This window comes from Papio anubis, chromosome 6, assembly GCF_008728515.1.
Source record: "Papio anubis isolate 15944 chromosome 6, Panubis1.0, whole genome shotgun sequence".
Classification (NCBI taxonomy): domain Eukaryota; kingdom Metazoa; phylum Chordata; class Mammalia; order Primates; family Cercopithecidae; genus Papio; species Papio anubis.
The window spans coordinates 85,522,492-85,549,331 of NC_044981.1; the positions used below are offsets into that span (position 1 = coordinate 85,522,492).

Below are 26,840 nucleotides of genomic sequence, written 5' to 3' on the forward strand. Positions count from 1 at the left end.
TCACATGATTCAAAACCCAAAAGGATTGAAAAAGTATTCATTTAGAAGTATATGTCCTGGTTCACTTTGACCCCCAATAGGATAATTTTATTTTTATACTTTTGTGTTTCTTTTCAATGTTTCTTAATGCAAATATAAGCAATTATAAATATATATTCTTATCTACTCCCACCCTTCTTTTCTGCAAAGATTAGCATACAGGATATCCTGTTCCACACCTTACAGTTACTCACTTAACATATTCTGGCAATCTTTCAATGTCAATAGAGATCATCTCTACTTGTTTTTTTTTTATAGCTGAGTACATGTATACTTCTGAGATATTACAGGTTTGGTTCCAGGTCACCTCAGTAAAGTGAACATCACAGTAAAGCCAGTCACGTAAATTTGTTGGTTTTTCAGTTCATATAAAAGTTATGTTTATACTAAACTATAGTTTATTAAGTGTGCCATAACGTTATATCTTTAAAAATGTACATACCTTAAATTAAAAATACTTTATTGCTAAAAAATGCCAATAATCATCTGAGCCTTCAGTGAGTCACAATTTTTTTTGCTGGTGGAGGGCCTTGCCTCATGTTCATGGCTGCTGACTCATCAGGGTGGTGGTTGCTGAAGGTTGGGATGGCTGTGGCAACTTCTTAAAATCAGAAAATAATTAATGGATCAATGGACTCTTTCGTTCATGAAAGATTTCACTGTAGCATGCAATGCTGTTTGACAGCATTATACCCACAATAAAACTTCTTTCAAAATTATAGTCAATCCTCTCCAACCCTCTGCTGCTTTGTCAAGTAAGTTTATATAATATTCTAACTCCTTTGTTGTCATTTCAACAACATTCACAGCATCTTCATCAGGAGTAGATTCCATCTCAAGAAACCACCTTCTTTACTCACCCATTCAAAGCAACTCCTCATCTGTTCAAGCTTTATCATGAGATTGCAGCAATTCTCCGACATCTTCAGGCTTCACTTCGAATTCTAGTTCTCTTGCTATGTCCATCACAACTGCAGTTACTTCTACTACTTCAGTATTGAACCCCTCAGAGTCATTTATGAGGTTTGGAACCAACTTCTTCCAAACTCCTGTTAATGTTGATATTTTGACCTGCTCCCATGAATCACAAATGTTCTTAATGGCATCTAGAATGATGAATTCTTTCCGGAAGGTTTTCAGTTTACTTTGCCACGATCCATTAGAGGAATCACTATCTATGGCAGCTATAGCTTTATGAAATATATTTCTTAAATAAGAAGTCTTGAAAGTTGAAATTACTCTTTGGTTCATGGGCTGCAGAATAGATGTTGTGTCAGCAGGCATGAAAACAATGTTAATCTCTTTGTACATCTTCATCAGAACCCTTGAGTGACTAGGTGCATTGTCAATAGGTAGTAATATTTTGAAAGAAATTTTGTTTTCTGGGTATTATGTTTCAATACTAGGGTTAAAATATTCAGTAAGCCATACTGTAAACAGATGTGCAGATGTGCTGTCATCCAGGCTTTGTTGTTCCATCTATAGAGGACAGGCAAAGTAGATTTAGCATCATTCTTAAAGGCCCTAGAATTTTTGAAATGGTAAATGAGCATTGGCTTTGACTTCAAGTCACCAGCTGCATTAAACTCTAACCAGAGTCAGCCTGTCCTTTTTTTCTTTTGAGACGGAGTCTCTCTCTGTCGCCAGGCCGGAGTGCAGTGGTGCAATCTCGGCTCACTGCAACCTCTGCCTCTCGGGTTCGAATGATTCTCCTGCCTCAGCTTCCTAAGTAACTGGGACTACAGGTGCATGCTACCACACCCAGCTAATTTTTGTATTTTTAGTAGAGTCAGGGTTTCACCATGCTGGCCAGAGTGGTCTCAATCTCTTGATCTCGTGATCCGCCCACTTTGGCTTCCCAAAGTTCTGGGATTACGGGCGTGAGCCACCGCACCTGGCCCAGCCTGTCCTTTTAAGCTTTGAATCCAGGCATTGACTTATCTTTTCTGGCTATGAAAGTCCTAGATGACATCTTCTTCCAATAGAAGGCTGTTTTGTCTACATTGAGATTTTATTGTTTAATGTAGCCACCTTCATCTATGATCTTAGCTAAATCTGGATAATTTGCTGCAGCTTCTGCATCAGCACTTGCGGCTTCACTTTGCATTGTAAAAAATGGACTTATAATAATTGTACATATTTATGGGGTACATAGTGATGTTATCATATAATGTATAGTGATCATGTCAGTACCTTGTACTTTTATGTTATGGAGAAGACTTCTTTCGTTAAACCTCATGAACCAACCTCTGCTAGCTTCAGACTTTTCTTTTGCAGCTTCTTCATCTCTCTCAGCCTTCACAGCATTGAAGAGAGTTAGGACCTTGCTCTGCATTAGGCTTTGGCTTAAAGGAACGTTGTGACTGGTTTGACCTTCTACCTAGACCACTAAAAATTTTTCCATATCAGCAATAAGGCTGTTTCGTTTTCTTATAATTCATATGTTCACTGGAGTAGCATTTTGATTTCCTTCAATAACTTTTACTTTGCATTCACCACTTGGCTAATTGTTGGCACAAGAGGCCTAACTTTCCGCCTGTCTTGGCTTTTGAGATGCAATTCTTCCTTTTACTTTAACTCTTCTTAATTAGGCTAATTTCAATATTGTTGTGTCTCAGAGAATAAGGAGGCCCGAGAAGAGAGAGAGAGATGAGAATGACCAGTGAGTAGAGTAGTCAGAACATAGACATTCATCGATGAAATTTGCTACCTAAATGTGTGCAGTTTGTGGCACCGCAAAAAAATTCTAATAGTAACATCGAAGGTCACTGATCGCAGATCACCATAACAGATGTCATAATAATGAAAAAGTTTGAAATATTGTGAAAATTACCAAAATGTGACACAGAGAAACAAAGGGAGCACAGGCTGTTGGAAAAATAGTGCCAATAGACTTCAGGGTTGCCGTGAACCTTCAATTTGTAAAAAGTACAATATTTGTGAAGTGAAGTGCAATAAAATGAGGAATGCCTATACTATTCCTAATATATGTATTATAGTTTATTTAGTCAATTCTTTATTGTATTCGTCAGAGTTTTCCAGAGAAATAGAACCAATTGAATAAATACATAGATTATTCAATATATATTTGATCATCAGAAAACCCTAAATCTGAAATTCAAAATGCTCCAAAATCCAAAACTTTGAAAACCGACATGACACTCAAAGGAAATGCTCACTGGAGCATTCCAGATTTTGGATTTTTGGATTTCAGATGCTCAACCAGCATGTATAATGCAAATATTCCAGAATCTGTAATAGTCAAAATTATGAAACATTTCTGGTCTCAAACATTTCAGATAAGGGATACATAACCTGTATATAGAAAGAAACGTATTATAAGGAATTTGTTCACATGATTATGGAGGCTGACCAGGCCCAAAGTCTGTTGAGCAAGTCTGCAACCTGGAGACCTATGAGAGCTGAGTGTGGTTCCAATCTGGAGGCTAACAAGTTCAAGATCCGGGAAAAGCCAATATTTTAGTTCAAATGTGAAAGCAGGAAAAATGCCAATATCCCAGTTTGAAGGTCATCAGGCATGAGGATTTCTTTCTTTCTTGGGGGACAGTTAACCTTTTTGTTCTATGTAAGCCTTCAACTGATTGGATGAGGCCCACCAACATTAGGGCAGGTGGGCAGTCTGCTTTAAGTAGCCTCTCAATTTAAGTGTTAATCTCACCCCAAAACACTTTCATAGTAACACCCAGAACAGTTTTTGTCCAAATATCTGCACACTCTGTGACCCAGTCAACACATAAAATTAACCTTTATACTTATTAATGGGCACTTGAGTAATTTTCAAACTTTTGCTATTACAAATAATACTGCAATGAATAACTTAACCTTGTTTTTTTGTTTGTTTGTTTGTTTTTTGAGACAGGGTCTCACTCCCATCACCCAGGTTGGAGTGCAATGGTGAGATCCTGGCTTACTGCAGCCTTGACATCCCAGGCTCAGGTGATCGAGTCTCCTACCTCAGCCTCCTGAGTAGTTGAGACTAGAGGTGTGTGTCACCGCACCTGGCTAAGTTTTTGCATTTTTAGTAGAGATGGGGTTTCATCATGTTGCCCAGACTGGTCTCAAACTCTTGGGCCCAAGTGATCTGCCCACCTCAGCCTCCAAATATGCTGGGATTACAGATGTGAGCCACCACACCCATCCCTACAATGAATAACATAGTGCATACATCATATCATAAGTGTGTAGGTGTGTCCATCTGGAGGATTAATTCCCAGACATGGGATTACTGGGTCATAGCAAATAACTTGGATAGAGATTGTCCTATTGCCATCCGTGAGATTGATTCTAATTTGAAGTCCTGCCAGCATATGTAAGTGGTTATTTCCCCATAACCCTGTTAACAATTGGCATTAATCAAACTTTGGGGATTTTTTTGCCAACGTTATAGGTGAGAACTGGTGTCATCATGTAGCTTTCATTTGAATTGCTCTTATAGGAATAAGTTTGCACACCTTTTCATGTGGTTGAGGACAATTTGCATTTCTTTGTGAATTTTCTTTTCTTTTTTTTTTTTTTTGAGACAGAGTTTTGCTCTTACGCTCTTGTTGCCCAGGCTGGAGTGCAATGGCACGATCTCAGCTCACTGCAAGTTCTGCCTCCCAGGTTCAAGCGATTCTCCTGCCTCAGCCTCCTGAGTAGCTGGGATTACAGGTGCCCACCACCATGCCCAGCTAATTTTTTTGTATTTTTAGTGGAGATGGGGTTTCACCATGTTGGCCAGGCTGGTCTTGAACTCCTGACCTCAGGTAATCTGCCTACCTTGGCCTCCCAAAATGCTGGGATTAGAGGCATGAGCCACTGTGCCCGGCCCGCGAATTTTCTATTCACATTCCTTGCTCAGTTTCTTTGGGTTATTGGACTTTTCTCAATTTCTAAGACTCTAATCATGAAGCACCTCAGCCCTTTGTGATATAGGTTGCAAACATTTTCTGAGTTTGTCATTTGTATTCTGTGCTTATGTTGCTTTTTTATGATTTGTATCAACCTTTTCTGTCATGGTTATAGAACCTTGAGCTACGATCAGAAAGGCCTTTGAGCGGCACTCAGACAGGTGCTCCAGGGAGATCAGCACACCCCAAGTTCTTGCTTGTGCACTGGAGAAGCATTTGTGGAAGAGAAGCCAACCCCGTTGAGGCAGTGCCAGTGGAAAACCAGATGTGCATAGCTGAACCCAAATGAGAAAGGAAACTAAAAACAGATTTTTGACCCACTGTAAGCATTAAAAGTGAGGTAAAACAAATGATGTTAAAAAATCACATATAATGAAGGTAATTATATTGATTCTGGACTTGAGACATATAAATTCTTTGAGCAAAAAAGTTATGGTTTGTTGTAATCCCTCCATCTGAACAGGAATGCATAGATTTATAGGTTTTGACAAATACAACTTGACTAATTTAAAATTGATTTCAAAATCTTGCTGTTTCATCTTCATAAATTGAAAAGTAGGTTTGCTTATACTGGTAGCCCTTTATGGTACTTGAATAGTGGTCTGACTACTTTTAGAAATGAATAATGGATTAAAAGTACACTTTGCAGCTTACATTAGTTACTTTTGTAATGCAAAATAGAAGCATGATAATGTACTATTCAGCATGCTTTAATATGATTTATACATACACTACACAGCATAAGTAATTCATTATGCCCTTCACAGTACATTTCCTGGGTACAGAAGCTCATGTTTACCAGTATTTCATCTCATAATCAGGATGTCTAATGGAGGGGGCCTGGGAGCATAAGTGATGATTCCACACTCCACTTGCCCCTGACTCATTCAGTGACCTCAGGGAAGTATTATTCTGGATCTGGGGTTGGGTAAAAGTAAAAGTGAGTGTATAACACTTTATAGACCCAACGTAGAAGCTGGGGCTGTAGACCTTAGGATATAAACAGCTTTGAAGTCTGGAGTTAAACGAACTTCACAGTTTATTATTCTTATTCCAAGGAATTATCCTACTTTGGAAATAACACTCTAAGATGGTCATTCATAAAAGGCAATAGTTCATTTCAGTGCATTTGGGAATAAATCTGCTACTGCTTGATCAACAGCACCTTGTCACATACTGTATTTTTCTATTTGTAAAGTGTGGATTTACTGGAAAGCAGAGGTGATAGCCTTTGAAGTTAGCTGCCTTTAAAGCCAATTTCATTCAATTTTTAGAATAAGCATGCATAGACTTCACTGAAGCTTTGAGTTGGAAGTAAGAAAGTAATTATAAGATGTAGACCTACCCCTAAGATTTGTGGAGCCCAGGGCAAGAGTACAAATGTAGGCCTACATACCATATGTTTAAATATTTAAATGGTATAGATCAAGCTAACAGACTGTTAAATAAAATATGTTCTATCCTCTTACCTTGACAAATATATCTTCATAATGACCTGGAAGGCCAGGTTTGAATTTTAGGTTTCTCTGAAGGTCCTGGAAAATTTTAAAATCACATTTCTCTCTTCTGTTTGTCTGGTGTCAGTATGATAGTGACCAGTATTGGTCTCTAGACCAGAATTTGAACCCACACACCCTTGAGGTATGTTTCAAACTTTGTATTTATTTATTATATGAAAATCATGTTTCTTTTTTTTATAATGTTGACTGTCTCTATGAAAATGAAATCATTAGAATAACCGAAACTTCTAAAATAGTGAGACTGGTACCTGTGATAAATGCTTTGACACAGTTTGATTCCCTTGACAATCTCATTTGACCTGGTCTATTTAAATTCTGCTGGAAACATAATTTTCACATCAAACTTCTATTGTAAATTGTAGGATATGTAAAATGTGCAAGTTTTGTGCACAAACTTTTTTTTTTTTGTCTGACACACAAATTACTATTTTGAATTCAAAGTAATCTTATTGGTCAAACAGATCTAATAATGGGGATGATATAATAGAAAAATTTATATCTTACAGAATGCACCTTAAGCAGTTTATTTTATAGCTGATATTTTTATTTTTGCTTGGGTATACAATTCTTATTCCTCAAGACTCCACTTTCTTTGTTAAAATGTAAAATGCATATTGGGCAAATGCTCCAGGGCAATTTGCATAAAAAGTGATGACAAAGAGCAATTAGTACTTCATTATTATGCAGTGAAATGCTACTTTGCTCAAAAGTGACTGTAGTTTTTCCCCCCAACCCCCTTGTAAATCTGGTACAGCATTGTTCTAAAAATAGTACTTAACAAACCTCTGTTTGTAAATCAGTCTTTGACTTTCCACTATCTGTCCAGGGGGGAGAAATCCAAGCACTAAATAAAGTTATTTACCCTAGATCTTCATAATGAAAAACAAGCACCAGAATTCTGTTAGATAAGACAAGTCAGAAGATTTTAATGTCTCATCAAATTAGATCCATATCTTATTTTACCCCTTGGGATTATCAGCTTTGAAAGCAGACACCATCACACACTGATAGCAAGATTCCCCCTCCTCCCAGTACACATTCTCTCTCACACGCACACTCGGCAGTACACATACTGTCTCACACGCACACTCGGAGGGTCACGCCACACACAGCTACACTGCAGAGAACAAACAGTCCCCAGGTACCTCTAGTTAGGAAGGCTTGGTTTTTGAGTACAGATTTCATTACCATGAAATTCCTTTAGGGCGAAAAAGAATTAATCAAATAAGCTATGCAGGGAGACAGACTTTGTGAATCTTTGTCCCATCACTTGTGTTATTAGGTGCTCTTCTCTCTTTAATTTGTCAGAAAATGCACATTTTTGGCTTCTTGTTTTGTTTTTGCTTTTGTTTTAAATTTATCTTGTTGGCTGGGCATGGTGGTTCATGCCTGTAATCCCAGCACTTTGGGTGGCCGAGGTGGGTGGATCACCTGAGGTCAGGAGTTTGACACCAGCCTGACCAATATGGTGAAACCCCACCTCTACTAAAAATACAAAAATTAGCCGGGCATGTTGGCATGTACCTGTAGTCCCAGCTACTCAGGAGGCTGACACAGAAAAATTGTTTGAACCTGGGAGGTGGAAGGAGGTTGCAATGAGCCGAGATCCGTACTGCACTCCAGCCGAGGTGACAGAGCCAGATTCCGTCCCCAAATGTGTGTGTGTGTGTTTGTGTGTGTGTGTGTGTGTGTGTGTGTATAATGTAAAATTTTGCAAGCCAAAATGTGCCAGGACTCTGTGTGTGTGTGTGTGTGTGTGTGTGTGTGTGTGTGTGTGTGAGAGAGAGAGAGAGAGAGAGAGAGAGAGAGAGACATAACCAAGTAATTGGATACTGGCAGGATGAAAAGGAAAACATGAGAAACTACCAAACCTTTGGAAATAACCCCATGAGGCTGGAGACGGACATGGATTCTACTATTTTTCTTTGGAAGTTGCAGAGCAGGCTTGGTGGGGAGGAGGAGGATGGGGTGAAGGTGGGTGCTAGGTAAACACTGCCTTATTCTTGGTGCCCCTCCACTCAACCCTCTGTGGGCCAAGCCACATCAGTGCAATTCCTGAAGCCACGTCTTTGGCTGGCATGGCTCCAAGATGGCTGACCTAAACCAGTTTTGCTGACATCCTGAGGGGTCTCTCATTTATGGGGGGCTGGGTCAGTTCAAGGGGTTTGTAGCATCTGCAATTAAGTCACATCTCTGAAAAATAAGGATCAAGGATAGACCATTAAGCACATTGCTTTATAATCACAAGTAACTTGCACAGCTGAAAGTTCTTCATCTGGCCCAGGTTTTATTTACTTTCTCTTCTGTTCTTGTCCTCCTCAGGCCACCAGTGAAAAGAATGTAAGGTCATATAGCCCGTACTATTTCAGGGAGGCATTGTCTAACCTGGAGGTAATGTATGATCATTTTACACACCACCACAGATTCATTATTCATACAATTTTCCATTAATTTTTAATGCATCCAAGTTCCTACTTATTTAACATACAATGCAGTTGGCCAGATGTCTTCATAAAGCTATGAAAAGTGGTTCTGAAATACTCTTCCATAGCATCCCAATCTACTAACCAGTCGGTGAGACAGTATTGCTCTTTAACAATGGGTGGGACTCCTGCTTTGGGCCCTCACACCTCAGGGACCCCCATGATTTGAATGGCTTTGCTTGAAGCCTGGCCTACAGTATTATTTGGGTGGAGTGTCCAAGTCAGATCCCATTTCTCTCCTTCAGAGCACTATCCTACTCTCTAGCCATCTGGGAAGGTTGACCAGATGTCCAGAGAAGCTCTGAACTGCATACCTGTGAGATTATCTTAGGGCCAAGCTGGAGCCTGGTTCAAGAGAGCAGTCTGATGAACATATGTTCCCACTGACACTGACCAACAGGTTATTTCTTTTGTTAGACTGCATGCCATTGGACCTCTAGAATGATTCCCACAGGTTGATTTTGGGTAACTTATTTATGAGGGATGAAGAAGACAAGAATTTTTACACGCACTGATTGGACAATAAACAAATACCCATTATTCTAAATTTTTACCAGTAAATCACTATACCTCACACAAACTCATTTGCTAATCAAATCATATATATAGACACAGTCTTGTAAAATTTATTTGCCTGGGGATTGTACTTTCTGGGGCTAGCTTTGCCCTGGGGAACTACTATAGGTTCTGGAATGGGGGCTGATGTCAACTAGTTAGAGAGGGAACACTGGAAACAAGGAAAAGCAGATAGAGAAATCTATGGCACTAATGGGGCTAAGGAGGAGTCAGTGTGGCAAAGTGAAATTACTCTAAGTTGAAAATCGTGGGATCTGGGGTCCTTGAACTACTACTACCCAGCTCTATGTTCTTGATCAAGTTTTGTTTTGTTTTGTTTTGTTTTTGAGAAAGGGCTCTTGTGCTTTTGCTGGGCTGGAGTGCAGTGGCACCAACACAGCTCACTGAAGCCTCGACCTCCCAGGCTCAAGCAATCCTTCCCCCTTAGCCTCCTGAGTAGCTGAGATCACAGGTGCATGCCACCACACCCAGCTAATTAAAAAAAATTTTTTTTTGAGACAGGGGTCTCATCATGTTGCCTAGGCTGATCTGGAACTCCTGGGCTAAAGGAATCCTCCCATCTCAGCCTCTCAAAGTACTGGGATTACAGGCATGAGCCACCATGCCCAGCCTTGATCAAATCTCTTAATCTCTCCCTGTCTCAGTTTATTCATCTATAAAATGAGGGAGTTCAATATAATTGTCTTAGTGGTTCTCAAACCTGACTTTGTAGCAGAAGACATAGAGAAGTTATTCAAAAAAATATTACTTCCTATATTATTCCATTCTCACACTGCCATAAAGAACTACCTAAGACTGAGTAAATTATAAAGGAAGGATGTTTAATTGACTCACAGTTCTGCAGGGCTGGGGAGGCCTCAGGAAACTTACAATCATGGTGGAAAGGGAAGCAAACACATCTTTCTTCACATGGCAGCAGGAGGGAGAAGAATGAGAGTTGAAAGGAGGAAACCCCTTATAAAACCATCAGATCTTGTGAAAACTCACTCACTATTATGAGGATAGCATGAGGGAAATTACCTCCATGATTCAATTACCTCCCACTAGGTTCCTACCACTACACGTGGAGATTAAGGGAATTACCATTCAAGATGAGATTTGGAGACACAGCCAAACCATATCATTCTACCCCTGGCCCCTCCCAAATCTCATGTCTTCACATTTCAAAACACAATCATGCCTTTCCAACAGTCCCTCAAAGTCTTAGCTCATTCCAGCATTAACTCAAAAGTCCAAGTCCAAAGTCTCATCTGAGACAAGGCAAGTCCCTTCTGCCTATGAATCTGTAAAATCAAAAGCAAGTTAGTGACTTTCTAGATACAATGGGGGTACAGGTATTGGGTAAATGTACCAATTCTAAATGGGAGAAATTGGCCCAAACAAAGGAGATACAGGTCCCATGCAAGTACAAAATCCAATAGAGCAGTCATTAAAACTCAAAGTTCCAAAATGATCTCCTTTGACTCCATGTCCACATCCAGGGCATGCTGATGCAAGAGATAGACTCCCATGGCTTTGGACAGCTTCATCATTGTGGCTTTGCAGGGTACAGCACTCCCCTGGCTGCTTTGATGGCTGGCATTAAGTGTCTGTGGCTTTTCCATCAGCATGGCACAAACTGTCAGTGGATCTACCATTCTGGGGTCTGGAGGATGGTGGCCCTCTTCTCACAGCTTCAATAGGCAGTGCCCCAGTGGGGACTCTGTGTGGGGTCTCCAACCCCACATTTCCCTTCTACACTGCCCTAGCAAAGGTTCTCCATGAGGATTCCACCACTGTAGCACACCTCTGCCTGGACATCCAGGCATTTCCATACATCCTCTGAAATCTAGGTGAAGGTTCCCAAACCTCAATTCTTGACTTCTGTGTACCCTCAGGCTCAACACCATGTGGAAGCCACCAAGGTTTGGGGCTTACACCCTCTCAAGCCACAGCCCAAGCTGTACCTTGACCCCTTTTAGCCATGGCTAGAGCTGCTGGGACACAGGGGACCAAGTCCCTAAGCTGCACACAGTAGGGGGATCCCGGTCCCAACCAATGAAATCACTTTTTCTTGCTAGGCCTCTGGGCCTGTGATAGGAAGGGCTGCTGTGAAGGTCTCTGACATGCCCTGGAGACATTTTCTCCATTGTTTTGGTGATTAACATTTGGCTCTTCATTACTTATGCAAATTTCTGCAGGGGTTTGAATTTCTCCCCAGAAAATGGATTTTTCTTTTCTATCACATCATCAGGTGGCAAATTTTCCAAACTTTTATTCTCTGCTTTCTCTTGAATGCTTTGCTGCTTAGAAATCTTCTGCCACATATCCTAAATCATCTCTCTCAAGTTCAAAGTTCCACAGATCTCTAGGACAGGGCCAAAATGCTGCCAGTCTCTTTACTAATCCTTTGCTCCAGTTCCCAAGAAGTTCTTCATCTTCATCTGAGATCACCTCAGCCTGGACTTCGTTGTCCACATCACTATGAACATTTTAGTTGAAATCATTCAAGAAGTCTCTAGGAAGTTCCAAACTTTCCCACATCTTTCTGTCTTCTTCTGAGCCCTCCAAACTGTTCCAACCTTTGCCTGTTACCCACTTCCAACGTCGTTTCCACATTTTTGGGTACCTTATACCAGCACCCCACTCTCTGTGGTACAAATTTACTATATTAGTCCATTCTCACACTGCTATAAAGAACTGCCTAAGATTGGGTAAATTATAAAGGAAAGAGGTTTAATTGACTCACAGTTCCTCAGGGCTGAGGAGACCTCAGGAAGCTTACAATCATGGCAGAAGGGGAAGCAAACACATCCTTCTTACATGGCAGCAGGAAGGAGAAGAATGTGAGCCAAGCAAAGAGGGCTCAGATCTCATGAGCACTTACTATCAAGAGAATAGTAGCATGGGGGAAACTGCCCTCATGATTCAATTACCTTCCACTGGTCTCTCCCACTACACATGGGGATTATGGGAACTACCATTCAAGGTGAGATTTGGGTGGGGACACAGACAAACCGTAGCACTTCCTAAGCAGCCCTTTCTCCAAGTTTCAAATTCAGTAAGTCTGGAGGTGGGACTTGGGGTTCCGTATTTTTTAGAAGCACCCTGCAGATTTTGGCATGCAGCAAGGACTGGTCTGCTCTTCTCTTAAGAGTCTCCTGGCTCTAAAAGTTTGGGATTCTAATACAGAGCGGAGGTGATGAAGGTGTAGTCTGTAGAGGAAAGAAGTAAAGAAAGATTTTAACGTAATGCCAGTGTTGGTAAAAATGATGGCTTGTGTATAACTATGAGCCAGATATCACTCTGAGTGCTTTACATGCATGGCCTTGTTCAGTCCTCACTCAACTATTTGTTGTTCACATTCTCCAGATGCGAAAACTGAATCAGAGAAAGACTAAATACCTAGCTGAGATTCAATGCTAATATTTTTGGTAAATTGGGTAGAGAAGCTGGAAAAGTGGGAAGAATCACAGGTATTTCCGTGTTTTTGAGGCTGGAAGACAGAGAAAACAATTTGGATGGTCTTGTGGTTTGTTTCCTTGCTTTGTTTTGTTTTGTTTTGTTTTTTTCATTATGGTGTTGAGGGCCTTGGGGATGATAAGTGTCTAATTAACTATGATAGTGAGTCCCCTAAGTAGAAATATCCTGGAAAGACTTGAAAATACTCTCCTGAAGATCAGATGAGAGGTTTGGCTGGGAATTTTGGATATGGGAACCATCAGGGAGATAAAAGATGCAGTTTTGAGACTGCCAGAGCCTCCTAACCTCCAGGATAGAGTGTGCAAAATTTCTTAAGAGAACCAGCTTGGGAGGGCACGCTCCATGGGCAAGACTCCAGCATCAACTCAGCAACTAAAATTCCCAGCCACTTTTGAAGAGCTGTTCTATTATATAGTTTGGTCAGCAGCTCAGCTCCATATTTTCATCTACCAGAATGTTCAGATCAATACTCTCAGTCCTCATGATTTACTGAACCTGAATTTCTCTAACTGCTCCATTAACTCTTTGGAAAGATTTCTCCCTCTGTTAGCACTGGATCATGATTTTCCATAAAATTTGCCCTTGAGCGAGCAATTCTCTCATCATTCTCACTAAGGAAATTGTCTTACTTTTTTCCCCCCAACCTCTCCATCATTCCTCACTTCCTTATGAGCTCTATTTCATGAACCTGCATTTTACCTGCTAATTAGTGTTTTTGAATAAATACTTGCTACTGAGTTTGGAATCTATGAGGTTTTTGCTCAGGCCAGTTTGTGAGTTGCTAATTCTTTATGTCAGTTAATGTTTTCCCAGCTTGGTTATTAAATTTAAGATCTTATTATTCCCCTGTTCATGCAGTAGAGGCATCTTGGCACTGAAGTCTAGCACTGTGGCCCCAGTCCCTGCATGCGCAGTCCTATGCTTATGTTCAGGATGATGATCCCCTACATGTTGGGCATAGAGGGGCCCGGTGGCCAGACAGCCAATTCTGAAAGGTGAATTCACTCACAATGCATCCTTTGTTTTAGGAGATGTTTTGTTCCGCTGATCTTCAGCTTCAGCATCATGAAAAAGCATTTGTCAAGCCCCTAATTGCCCAGAGTGCTGCACTAAGCACTCCATAAAGAGAGTTTCACAGCCACAGCACAGCTGAGCATGACAGAGACAGGCCTGGGTGTGGGAGAAAACTGCTATTGCCATTACCCTCGTCCACACAGTCCTGCAATTTAACAGAAAAATAATGTCTTCCAGGTATTCCCAGTGATGCTGAGATGCTTGAGTTGGGGGTGGGGCACATGAAAGCAGCAGGACACGCAGCAGTGGTGCTGGTCTAGACAGACACCCCCACCCCATCTCAGAGAAGAGGAAAGGGAGGTGTGGTGGTTCATTTTATGTGTCAACTTGACTGAGCCACAGGATGTCCAGAGAGCCGGTAAAACATTATTTCTGGGAGTGTCTGTAAGGGTGTATAAAGAAGATATTAGCATTTCCATTTGTGAACTGAGTAAAGAGATGACCTCGTCAGTGCTGGTGGGCATCATCCAATTTTATGAGCCTCTGAATAGAACAAAAGGCAGAGGAATGGTGGCAAATTTTTCTCTTTTTGAGCTGTGACATCCGTCTCCTCCTGCCCTCAGTTATCAGTGCTAGTTCTCAGGCCTTCAGACTCAGACCAGGACTGTGGCACTTCTCTGCCTCCATAATTATGTGAACCAATTCCCATAATAAAATCTCTATCTACAGACACACACACACACACATGCAGGTACACACCCACGCACTATTGGTTCTGTTTCTCTGGAGAACCCTAATGCAAATTTTAGTACCAAGAATGTTTCTAAAGGAACAGACTTTTAAGGATGAGTTTTCTGTATTGGTTCTGTGGTTTCTGGAATTGGCTGTCTAATCTGATTACATTTAAAGATACAAATACTTTAATGTGTCTATTTCCAGTAGTATAGTGAGCACTGGCCAGGCGTGGTGGCTCATGCCTGTAATCCCAGCACTTTGGGAGGCTGAAGCAGGTGGATCACCAGAGGTTAAGAGTTCGAGACCAGCCTGGCTAACATAGTGAAACCCTGTCTTTACTAAAAATACAAAAATTAGCTGAGTGTGGTGGTGGGCACCTGTAGTCCCAGCTACTCGGGAGGCTGAGGCATGAGAATTGCTTGAACCTGGGAGGTGGAGGTTGCAGTGAGCTGAGATGGCACCATTGCACTCCAGCCCTCCAGCCTGGGTGACAGAGCAAGACTCTGTCTAAAAAAAGAAAAGAAAAAGAAAAAGTGAGCATTGATAATCCATGGCATGTGAACTGTTTAGAGAGGTAAATAAAATATCTGCATTGGATATTCCTAATCAACCACTCCTAATCAATGTTAAGAAGCCAGGAACTGAGTGACTCTGTATATTATATTTTTGAACATTTTTTGAAAATTAGAGAATATAATGATGTTGGATGGTTGCTCCCAGTGTCACTGGACAAAGTGGTGAAAGAAAAAAAAATGAGCTTAGGGGTTTGAATTGTCAGCCGAAGCGCTGCATAAATGACCTAAGAGCTTCCAGGCGTGCCCTGAAGGAGACTCTTACCTCCTATAGCTGTAGGGCTGAAATGGCTGAAAATCAAATGCGGAAACTCATCCTGTGATTGGCTGAGCTACAATGCAAGTGGAACTCCCAGTCTCATAGGATGTCCACTGTTAAAGTGAAGACATTGATTAGGGAAAAAAATAGGATCCTGTGGGTTGATTGGGGGTATGTGGGAAGACTCAGATGAAGCTAAGGACATTGAACCCCTAATTCTGATGAGTCTTTGCTAGTAGAAGAAGTCATCCCACCCCAAGTAGAATTGGTTCCCACCTTCAGCCAAAACTACTGACTGTGGACACACAGAATGCCTTATCCACCATCGTGGTATTCTACACAGCATTGCTTCCTATCAAGGAACTGTCTTTATGGTGAAAGAAATGTGGCAATAGGCTCATGCTTATGGAATTCACTGGCCTTAAAACATTCCCTACCATTCTGAAACAGCTGGCTTGATAGAACGGTGAAATGGCATTTTAAAGACTCAATTTCAGCACCAGATAGGTGGCAGTACCTTGTAGGTTGGGAGCAAGGTTCTCCAGAAGGCTAATATGCTCTAAATCGGTGTCAATATGTGATACTGTTTCTCCAATAGTCAGGATTCATAGTTTCAGGAATCAAGAGGGTAGAAATGGGAGTGACACCACTCATTATTACCCCTAGAAACCTACTAGCAAAAATCTTCCTTCCTATTCTTGAGAGGTTATGTTCTGCTACCCTAGCGGTCTTAGTTCCAGAGGGAGGAATGCTTCTGGCAGGAGATTCAACAATGATGCTATTGAACTGGAAGTTAAGACTCCACCTGGCCACTGGCCACTGTGGGCTCCTCCATGCCTCTGAGTCAACAGGCAAAAAAAAAAAAAAAAAAGAGTTACAGTGTTGTTGGGGTGATCGATCCTGACTACCAAGGGGGGGAAATGTTCCTAGTGCTCCACCACAGAAGTATGGAAGAGTATGTCTGGAATACAGCAGATCCCTTAGGGTGTCTCTTGTTATTACCATGGCCTGTGATTACATTCAGTAGAAAATGAAAACAACCAAATCCAGGCAAGAACATTAATAGTCCAGATCTTTCAGAAATGAAGGTTTGGGTCATCCCACTGGTTAAAGAACCATGACCAGCTACAGTTCTTGCTTGTGGCAAAGGGAATACAGAATGCGTACTAGAAGAAAGTAGTTTAAATACCAGCTGCAACCACATGAACAGTTATAGAAATAAGGCATATAATTGTCATGGATATTACCTCCTTATTTTGTTATAAATACATTTGTGTGTATATATACATATAATAAGCAAATATCTTTGTTTTCTTTCCTCTTATTTCCTTATCATGCAACATAAAATGACTTTATACCAATGAATATTTAAGTATTGTTAATTTTACATCATGGTATTTAAGTTACAGGATATCAAGAGAGGAGTAAACATCACTCAAAGATTTTACCTCCTTTTCTGGGGAAGGGATTAGTGCAGTTTTGGTTGCATGCAGGACAGTTGTATCATGTTAGGTGGAGTTATTACCTTGTTATTGTCTTTATTTGGAGATTAAGTACAGTTTAAGGAGAAGCGTATAGGTGTCAAGTTGACAGGGGTGGACTTGTGATAATAAATTTTATGAGTCAACTTGACTGTGCTAAGGGATGCCCAAATAGCTGGCACAACATCATTTCTGCATGTGTCTATCAGTGTGTCTGCAGAAGAGATTAGCATTTGAATTTGTGCACTGGTAAAGCAGATGACTCTTCTCAGTGTTGATGGACATCATCTAATCTGCTGGGGACCTGAATAGAACAAGAAGGCAAAGGACTGGCAAATTTGCCCTTTCTTTTTCAGCTGGGACACCAATCCCTTCCTGCCCTTAGACATCAACTCACTTGGTTCTCAGGCCTCCGGACTTGGGTTGAATTATACTGTTGGCTTTGGTTCTCCAGATTGCAGATGGTAGATATGGGAATTAATAATCGGGCTCCATGCTGGGCGTGGTGGCTCATGCCTGTAATTCCAGCACTTTGGGAGGCCGAGGTGGGCAGATCATGAGGTCAGGAGATTGAGACCATCCTGGCTAACACGGTGAAACCCCATCTCTACTAAAAATACGAAAAATTAGCCGGGCCTGGTGGTGGGCACCTGTAGTCCCAGCTACTCGGGAGGCTGAGGCAGGAGAATGGCATGAACCTGGGAGGCGGAGCTTGCAGTGAGCCAAGATCATGCTACTGCACTCCAGCCTGGGTGACAGAGCGAGACTCCGTCTCAAAAAAAAAAAAAAAAATTATTGGGCTCCATAATTGTGTGAGCAAATTCCCATAGTAAATAAATCTCTCTCTTTCTCTCTCTCTCTCTAATAGATATCTGATGTAGTTTGGATATTTGTCCTCTTCAAATCTCATGTTGAAATGTGATCCCAGAGTTGGAGATGGGGCCTGATGGGAGGTATATGGGTCATGGGGAAGCATTTCTCATGAATGGCTTGGTGCCCTCTGCACAGTAATGAGCGAATTTAGTTCATTACTATGAATTTAGTTCATTACAGTAATGATGCTCTGTTAGTTCAAGTGAAAGCTGGGTATTTAAAGCTCATCCAGCCATGCACCTCCTCCTCTGTCTTGCTGCCTCTCTTGCCAAGTGACATGTCAGCTCCTCTTCCCTTCCACCGTAACTAAAAGCTTCCTGAAGCCTCACCAGAAGCTGAGCAGATGCCGGTGCCATGATTGTACAGCCTGCAGAACCATGAGCGAAAATAAACCTCGTTTCTTTATCCAGCCTCAAGTATTCCCTTATTCCTTTATGCAGAACAGATGAACACAATATCCTATTGGTTCTATTTCCCTGGAGAAGCCTGACTAACAAAGGAAGCAAGCTATTTGATTCTCAGGAAGCCTGAGGGACATGTTCCTGAGAGGAAACAACACCAACAGCAAGTGGGACACCTCGTCAACAGTTTGCCAGAGAGGAAACAAATGTAGAAGTTCCTGGAAATCACAGCATTCGGATTGATGTCAGCGTCGAGTTATTGCCTATAATTCAGGTTGGGATGATGCAAACACATAAATAAGGGCATAACACATGATCATATGAAAAGCATAGACAAAAAGTAGACACACATGAGGGGCAAGGGAGGTTTTGCATGTGTGTGCATATGTGATGTGTGTGTGTAAAGGAAGGTACATAGTTGATGTGGTATTGAGACTAAATAGGTTAATTCTATAAAATGCTTAGAACAGTGCCTGGAACATAGTGAGCATGATATAAGAGCTTGTTAAACAAACAAATAAATGAATAAATAAATGTAGAATCAAGTTCAAGTTAGGAAAGCTGGGGAAACACCAACATGAGTATATTTCTCCTTCTTCTCATACCAGATTGACTGGAGCAGCCCTGAAGGAACAGTTCAGGATTAGAGAAGGTTCAGGTGCTTAGAATATTCCTGAAAGTCTGCCCCAGAGCAGCCTGATATAGACACAGGATTAATCTCCAGGTAGCTGCTCTGTGTTGTATGCCACAAAGAAACACAGGTAATTCTCTCAGGACAATTTTTTAAGAGTAGAGGGAGTGGGGACATGCCCATTATGTTTGCTTTGCACCAAGCACTGGAAACTTAATTCAAAAGCTAGTGTCCATTGGGTCTAGGTATGTGCAGATAGTGATAACCTAAAACAGTTCTTTAACCTAGGACCTTTATGAAGACCAAATAATTTGGTAAAAATGCTTAAACTTGCTCTCCATCCTAAGATTGCAAAAAAGGCATGGATTTTGATGTCAGGCCACAGTCTCTTCTCTTGCAGGAGCTACTGGAAGCCTCAGTCATAGTCAGACCCACAGAAAGAGAACTAGTCCTGTGTGATACTTGGGTGTGTTTGTGTTGTTCTTGTCCTCAGCTTGTCTTTCTGTGTAGACATTTGCTTCTTTGTGCCTCCTCATTACTGCCAGAGAGTTCTTGATCTTTGCTTGCTAGTGGTGGGCACAGGAACAAGATGTTCTAGCTCTCTGAATTTCTAACCTGAGCCTTCTTAGTGTGTGGTTTCTCTCGCGTCCATTCTTTCCCATACTGTGGCCATCAGAGGAAAGTTTTAAAGCCCTTTAGGAACTACTTGGAGACAGATTTCTGGGTTGGGTGGCCCTGAAATACTTCTTGTATTGATGGGAAGCATTCTCCAAGCAACAGTTTAGGGAATTACATTTACTACTCAGTGTCCAATGATAGAGATCTTGTAGGATCTGAAGCTTTCCTCTGATGGTTGAGAGCTCCCCTGGGGTTCACAGGGATTCCTGATGTAGAATTCCAGTGATCTGGGGAACTTTAAAATGTCATGCCTCATGCGGGACCACATAATCTGTGGTTCTTGTCCAGCCATGTGGCAGATACTCCACAACATCTGTCAAGTTCATTGACTGGGCCATGAACGGTGGCTCATACCTGTAATCCCAGCACTTTGGGAAACCGAGGGGGGTGGATTGCCTGAGGTCAGGAGTTTGAGACCAGCCTGGTCAACATGGTGAAACCCCATCTCTACTAAAAATACAAAAATTAGCTGAGTGTGGTGGTGCATGCCTGTAATCCCAGCTACTCAGGAGGCTGAGGCAGGAGAATCGCTTGAACCTGGGAGGTGAAGATTGCAGTGAGCTGAGATTGTGCCATTGCACTCCATCTTGGATGAGAGAGTGAGACTCTGTCTCAAAACAAAAAAACAACAGCAACAACAACAACAAAAAGTTCATTAACTGGTTTGTTTATGCTCTCATACAAACATGAGGTTTGGAAGGGCAGAGGGGTGTGTGTGTGTGTGTGTGAGAGAGAGAGAGAGAGAGAAAGAAAGAGAGAGAGAGAGGTGTTACTATAGGAAAATTCTCCATTTTTTCTTTTACTTTTTTTTTTTTTTTTGAGACAGAGTCTTGTTCTGCCGCCCAGGCTGGAGTGCAGTGGCGTGATCTCGGCTCACTGCAAGCTCTGCCTCCCAGGTTCACGCCATTCTCCTGCCTCAGCCTCCCGAGTAGCTGGGACTACCGGCACCCGCCACCACGCCTGGCTAATTTTTTGTATTTTTAGTAGAGACAGGGTTTCACTGTGTTAGCCAGGATGGTCTCGATCTCCTGACCTCGTGATCCACCTGCCTCAGCCTCCCAAAGTGCTGGGATTACAAGCATGAGCCACCGCGCCCGGCCAGTTCTCCAGTTTTCTGATTCTTAATTCCTTCTTCTGTGCCCAGTTGGATACAAGAACCCTCTTTTCCGATGTCACCAATCTATATATGTAACTTTTTCTGGCTCGAAATTTACATTCCTGAAGTTTTCCCTGATTAATATTTTTGAATTAAAAATTTAGTCAACATCCTTTTAGGTATTTTAAAATTTCCTATATATAGATAGTATGATGTTTAGCACACAACAAGCCTTCAGTTAGTACACATGACCTAAGTAGTGATAGATAAACTCAATAAATACTATCGGCAACACCAGTAAGCCATGAAACTAAACAAGCAATTTCATGAGCAAAATTATATTATCCAAGGAATTACAGGGAAAGGGAGCTATTAGCTATACCAGTTCTTTTAAATTGCAGATATGTAGAAAGTGGGATCTTGAAAAGGTTCTCGCCTAGAAATAGATATTGGTAGGGATATCACAATGATTTTGTAGAAAAATACCGTAGCTTCTGCTAAATCTTTTCATTGGAATCTGTTCTCATTCTCTACTATGCAATATGTATCTCTTTTAAGCTTTCAATTACCTGAAAGAAAGCTTCACACCCAGGGTATGAAAGCGTTTGCTAACAAAGATTGCTTGAGAATAAATGTGAGATAAGAAAATGTGCTGGGAAGTCCACGATTCACCTTCACAAAGGGCTAGTTTTAGTGGACCTCCGGGAGGAGCTGTGATGATAATTGCTCTGAGGACATAACCCGTGGCTTAATCATATCTGGAGCACTGGCACCTAGCCCAAGGCCATGCACAGAGAGAGCGCTCTGATGGTTTGGAGTAAATGAAGGCATATTTTCATTAGCTTGGATATCATCTTTTTGGTACCTTGAGTGTGGCATAGAATATGATCTTGTTCATAACAGAAAAGAATGATAAAGCCTCACGATAGATTTTGTGAGGTCATTTAAAAAATGCCATAATTTAGCTGTGTAGGTGATAACAATTTTAAATTTGTGGGTTTTTTTTTTTTTTTTGGTAAAAATAGCATACCAATAATCGTACTAGTATGTATATAGCATTTATGTGTCAGGTACTGCTTTTAACAGAACTAATTCTAAAAACTAGCATAGCAATAATAGTACTTGCTTTTTAAAAAATATATCAGGCACTGCTTTTAAATTGATTGTCTCTAACAATAGCCCTATGACTAGATATTCCTATTTTATAGATGGGGAAGCTGAGACACAGAGGTGGTGATTTTTCCATAGCTAAGTGGCATAGGTAGGATTTGAAGTTGGAATATCTAGCTCAAGAATCCATGCTATTAGCGAGTAATTTCTATAGCCTTACATGCTGGTGAGAATCTGTCTATACCATTGAGTGAATATAGGGACTGGTTTCATACTCAGACATAAAATGAATGGTTACTGTTCTATCAATTAGGTATATCAACAGTATGACAATGATAACTTGGAATGGACCAGGGGCACCCAAAGGTCTTGTTAAAGTCATTTTTAAACATCTGAAGAGCATCAAAAAGGGAAAGGGTGGGAGGGAGCAGGGATGGAGATACACTTTGGAGTAAGATTCATATGAACTTCCATAAATCTTCAGGTAAGGGTAATCTACCAAACCATTAATGTAAGACAATGTACATTATTTTCTCTTGGCTGAAGATGAAAATCCTAGCAAATGGACAAAGAAGAATTGAGCACTCAGGAAAAGCTTAAATGGTGATCCTCTTGGGATATAATAACCTGGACACATTGAGCATTATAGATAGGTGTGATAAAAATCACAGCATACACTTGTGAACTTTGAATTAACCAGGAAGCTAATACATGTTCTTGCACTGATAAATTTCTGAGCTAAGGTAATTAGCAAGAAGGGACAAACAGACAACTAGAGATGCCACTTTAAGATTTCATTGAGTGAAAAAAGATTCCCTTCCTTAAATCTTACAAGAAAAATGCAGTTTTGATTAAAATAAGACATGATTGTTTTGTAACATATTTCAGTAAGTTTTATACAAGTCTTACAAGGAATGAGTATTTATAAAACTTTAAAGAAAACCTAGAAGGATTTTAATCCTGCAAAACTGTGTATAGATAAATTTTAGCATATCTTATCATTTAATGGGGGGACAGCAATTATTCTAGATGTTATTTTTGATCTTTTAATTCTTCACATTGTTTCTGATAATACGTCTTTATTTTCAGTTCAATAGCCATGAGCCTTTTTGAAATAATAATATTGTCAACCCTCAGTTGTCTGTGCCCAAGGAGATGGCAAGCTTGAGAAACAAGAATAATCCTTTCAGCTTGTTTAAAGCTGAGCCCTCACTCTCGGAATTAAGAAACTGACAAAGGATGTAAGTTCATGGTTTAAGGAGCCGATGGTATGTGTGTTTGTTGTTGGGCTTGGAGTATCGGTGCAGGGAATTGTGTGGGGGTTTCTTGCTCTGGCCACAGGTTCTACTGAAACTCAGATACCAGTTAGTTTGGGGTATGCTCCTGTCCCTGACAGTGTGCCAGTGGAATGACAAGAATATTATTGTGAAGAGCACATTTTCTTCGTGGAGTTTCTTATTTCATTGATACACAAAACCCCACAATGGTAGCTCTGACCTGGTGTGGTCGATGCTGAATGTGGCCCAGCTCCTCATAGCCCCTGCTTCAGGATGGAGGTGCTCGTTCCCTCAGCTGGGAGTGATGGCTGGCAGCTCACACTGGAGTAATCCCTCCTGGTAATTGCCCTTGACTGAAGAAAGGCATTGGGCCCCTTTTTGGGGGTAGCCTGCACTCGATGACTGACATATGAGAACATAAAGACCCTACCTCTTAATTTGGCTTGGAACAACTCTGCAGGGTCATCTCAGCTTCAGAGCATCCCGTGGGGGTCAGTTGAGGCTTTCGTGATGCCTGAATGTAGTCCAGCTTCTCCTCCTGTCCAATCCTGTTTCCTCTACTCTCCCATAGGTGTGATTCCCAGGGACCCTCCCAAATAAACTTCCAATCTGTTTCTGGAGGACCTGATCTGTAACTCCTGACAATATGTTCTGAATGCTGAAGGATGGAGATACACTTTGGGTAAGATTCACATGAACTTTCATAAATTCTTCAGGTAATGGTAATACATTTTTTACTTGCTTAAACTCTTTCCCCAATCCCTTCCTTCCTCAAGCTCCCTAGCCTTAATTGATCCCTAAATTGTACATAGGGTTTTAAAATTTGACATTTTTTTTCCTGATGGAAGATATAATTTGTGCTTAATGTAAAACATTCAAACGTGAAGTATATACATATACATGCTTGAGTGCGCATCAAATAGCCATCATTTATTTGAAGGTCTAATGTAGCCTCTGCATCCTCACACAGCTCTGAACATTGAATAGCTCTGCTTTGAGCTATTCAAAGGTCTGTGTATGACCTTTACACCTGGAATAATACATCTGAAGATAGATGGGCATTGACAATAAGAATAATAGTACTATATGGAATTAGTTTACAAAGCACTTTCAACCCATTATATTGATTTATTTCACAGCATCCTTGAGAAAACCTGGCCATGTTAGCCCTATTTAATATATGGAGAGTAACTTGCTGAAGACAGTGGGTTATAGAAAATTTCTTCTGACAAGCTCCAGTTTCTGTTACCAGCCAATGGACTCAAGCCCCTCATTCAAAGAAAACAACAGAAGAGACTTGGTGTTTTGTGAAATGGCACATTCCAAAATCTCTGTCACTTAGAAAAGGATGTAAGCTCAGGATCAAAGCATCATCTTCAAAGAAGGGTAAGGTACTTGTTAAATAACTCCTGGCAATTGCTTAAGCACCAGGCATTGTAATTTCAGAGAGTAGGAACAGAACTAAAAATAGAGAAGTGGATAGGGACAGGACCAGAGACATCATTGTCACTCAAACTTGAATGTCATTTTTGACAGCATTACAGCAATTGATTCTTGGTTCTCCACATTAGGAATTTAGTAGTCACATTTTGCTGTGACAGCCCTAGGAGAAGGGAAGGGGCAGGACCCTGGGAAGAGTATAAAGAAAGGAGGGTGAGAATTATTATCAGCCTGTGGTGCCTCTTTCTAGTCACGGTTCCTTTGATGGAAAAAAAAAAGGCGGGAGGGATGAGAAGAAGCAGAAAGCTATTCAAGCTAGCTCCAATTTCCTGAAATGTTAAAGGGAAATCTCATGGATAGGAAATGCAATCAGTCCCTGTGAAAGTTTGGGCCTGAGAACAAGAAAGCCACCAGGAGCTAAGCCGTTCTCTTTATCTTCAGGAGCTGCAGAGATCTCTGTCTCTGAAAATCTTCATCATTGTCCTTTCTCCTAAACCTGCTTCCTCTGCATACTCATCTTGCTCACTTCCTCCCACACAGCTCCCAGTCCACCTTAGTCTCATGATTTCTAAGCTCCAGTAGTCACTGCCAATTGATGACAGTCTCTGTGTCTCTTGGGCAAATTGTCATAAGGAGAAGACCGATCAGTCCAGGTCATGTGTTGCTTCACAGTGGAGCAGCTGCTTTGGGGTCAGATGTCTAACCCTGGTACACTCAGCCATGGTTGGGGAGATGGGGAGGGTGGTTATGGGGCAGGGAGTGATGCTCTTTCCAGGTAACCTGGCAGACTAGATTCTCTAGAAGGGGCCATGGATGGGGCAGGCAAGGAGATCTATTTATTACATCCTTGCTGATCCATGTTTCCATTCTGTTCTGAATCATGTTCCATGAGCTAGTCTAGGATATAGAAGAAGTTGGGTAATCATAGCAGGGAGTCGTTGTGCAGAGTGTGGCATCTGCTCTAAATGGGTTTATCATCTGGTTGATGCAATAAGGCACAAGCCCAAGAAAAGGAAAACATATCAGGCAGTTCCTGCTGAGCATCAGATGACTGGCATGGGCATTATAGGTTTTAAACATTTAGAGGAGGAGAGATCATAGTGGCTAAGCTCAAGAAGTGTTGCCCAAGAGAGATAGGGATGGAAATGGGTCTTGAGGGGTGGGAAGGATTTGGAGACAAAGAGAGGAGGAGAGGAGAATGGGAATACATGACACATGCCCAGGGCACAGTGAATAGACCAAGCTATTTTAAGCATAAGGTGTGTGTTGGAAAGTACAGAAAGATATGTTAGGGAAAATAGGTAGAAATGATATTGTGTAGGACTTTGAATACCAAACTAAATAGTTTGGATTTTATTCTGAACATTGTGTGAATGATGCTTGCTAAGGGCATGGCATGGTCAGGGCTGAGCTCTAGGATCACCCTCTGTAGTGGAGGAGGCCAGAGATTATGCGGAGACCATTACAATGTGACCAGTATGATGGGCAATAGGCTCGAAGATGAGGAGATAAGGTCAAAAGGCTTTAGAAAGAAAAGGAAATCTCTGTTATTTAAAGTCTCAGTTGGCTGTTGACTGTGTACTCAAAGAGACACAAGTCCAGGGAAGCAACTGCCAGAAGTTGTTGTCTTTAGCTACCTGCAATCCAAATGTCTCTGGCTGCTGCAGCCTATGGGTGCAAATACCACCACATAAAAATTAGCATCCATATATTAAGAACTCTGAGCTCCCATGTACACATGGTCTCATAGAGTTCTTCTTTTGACCAGAGAGCTTGGATGAAAAATCTAGTAAATTGGGCAGAAAAGGAGTCTATCAGAAGCATATCTGATTGCTCATACATGGATGGGGAGTGTGGGAAAACTGGCTGGGAAAATAACAGCCAAGTTCATGTCATCCATCCTTCCCAATGAACCCTTGACTCCACTGTCATAGCCCTGAATAAACTCCTTCCAGAGCCAAAGTCTTATGTGGGCATCTGATTGAGTCTAGGTCATCTTCATAAGCCCTTATAGTGATTATAGTGAGTTATAGGAGGGAAATCAAGGTTGGGTGTTCTGGCTCATGCCTGTAATCCCAGCACTTTGGGAGACTGAAGAAGGAGGATCCCTTGAGCCCAGGAGTTCAAGACCAACTTGGGCAATGTCGTGAGACCTCATCTCCATTTAAAAAAGTAGCCAAGTGCGGCAGTGTGCACCTGTAGACCTAGCTACTCGTAAGGCTGAGGTGGGAGAGGATTGCTTGGGCCCAGGAGTTTGAGGGTGCAGTGAGCTTTGATAGCACC

At 41.3% G+C, this 26,840-nt stretch overlaps 1 long non-coding RNA gene across 1 annotated transcript; it reads left to right on the forward strand.

Annotated features, from left to right (window-relative positions):
* The first annotated feature begins 4,775 nt into the window (after positions 1–4,775).
* LOC103883853 lies at positions 4,776–26,696 on the forward strand. Its single transcript, XR_001901970.3, has 6 exons — positions 4,776–6,590; positions 8,792–8,860; positions 18,365–18,599; positions 22,930–23,081; positions 23,689–23,799; positions 24,257–26,696. It is a non-coding gene; the product is annotated as an uncharacterized LOC103883853 (long non-coding RNA).
* Positions 26,697–26,840: the final 144 nt, after the last annotated feature.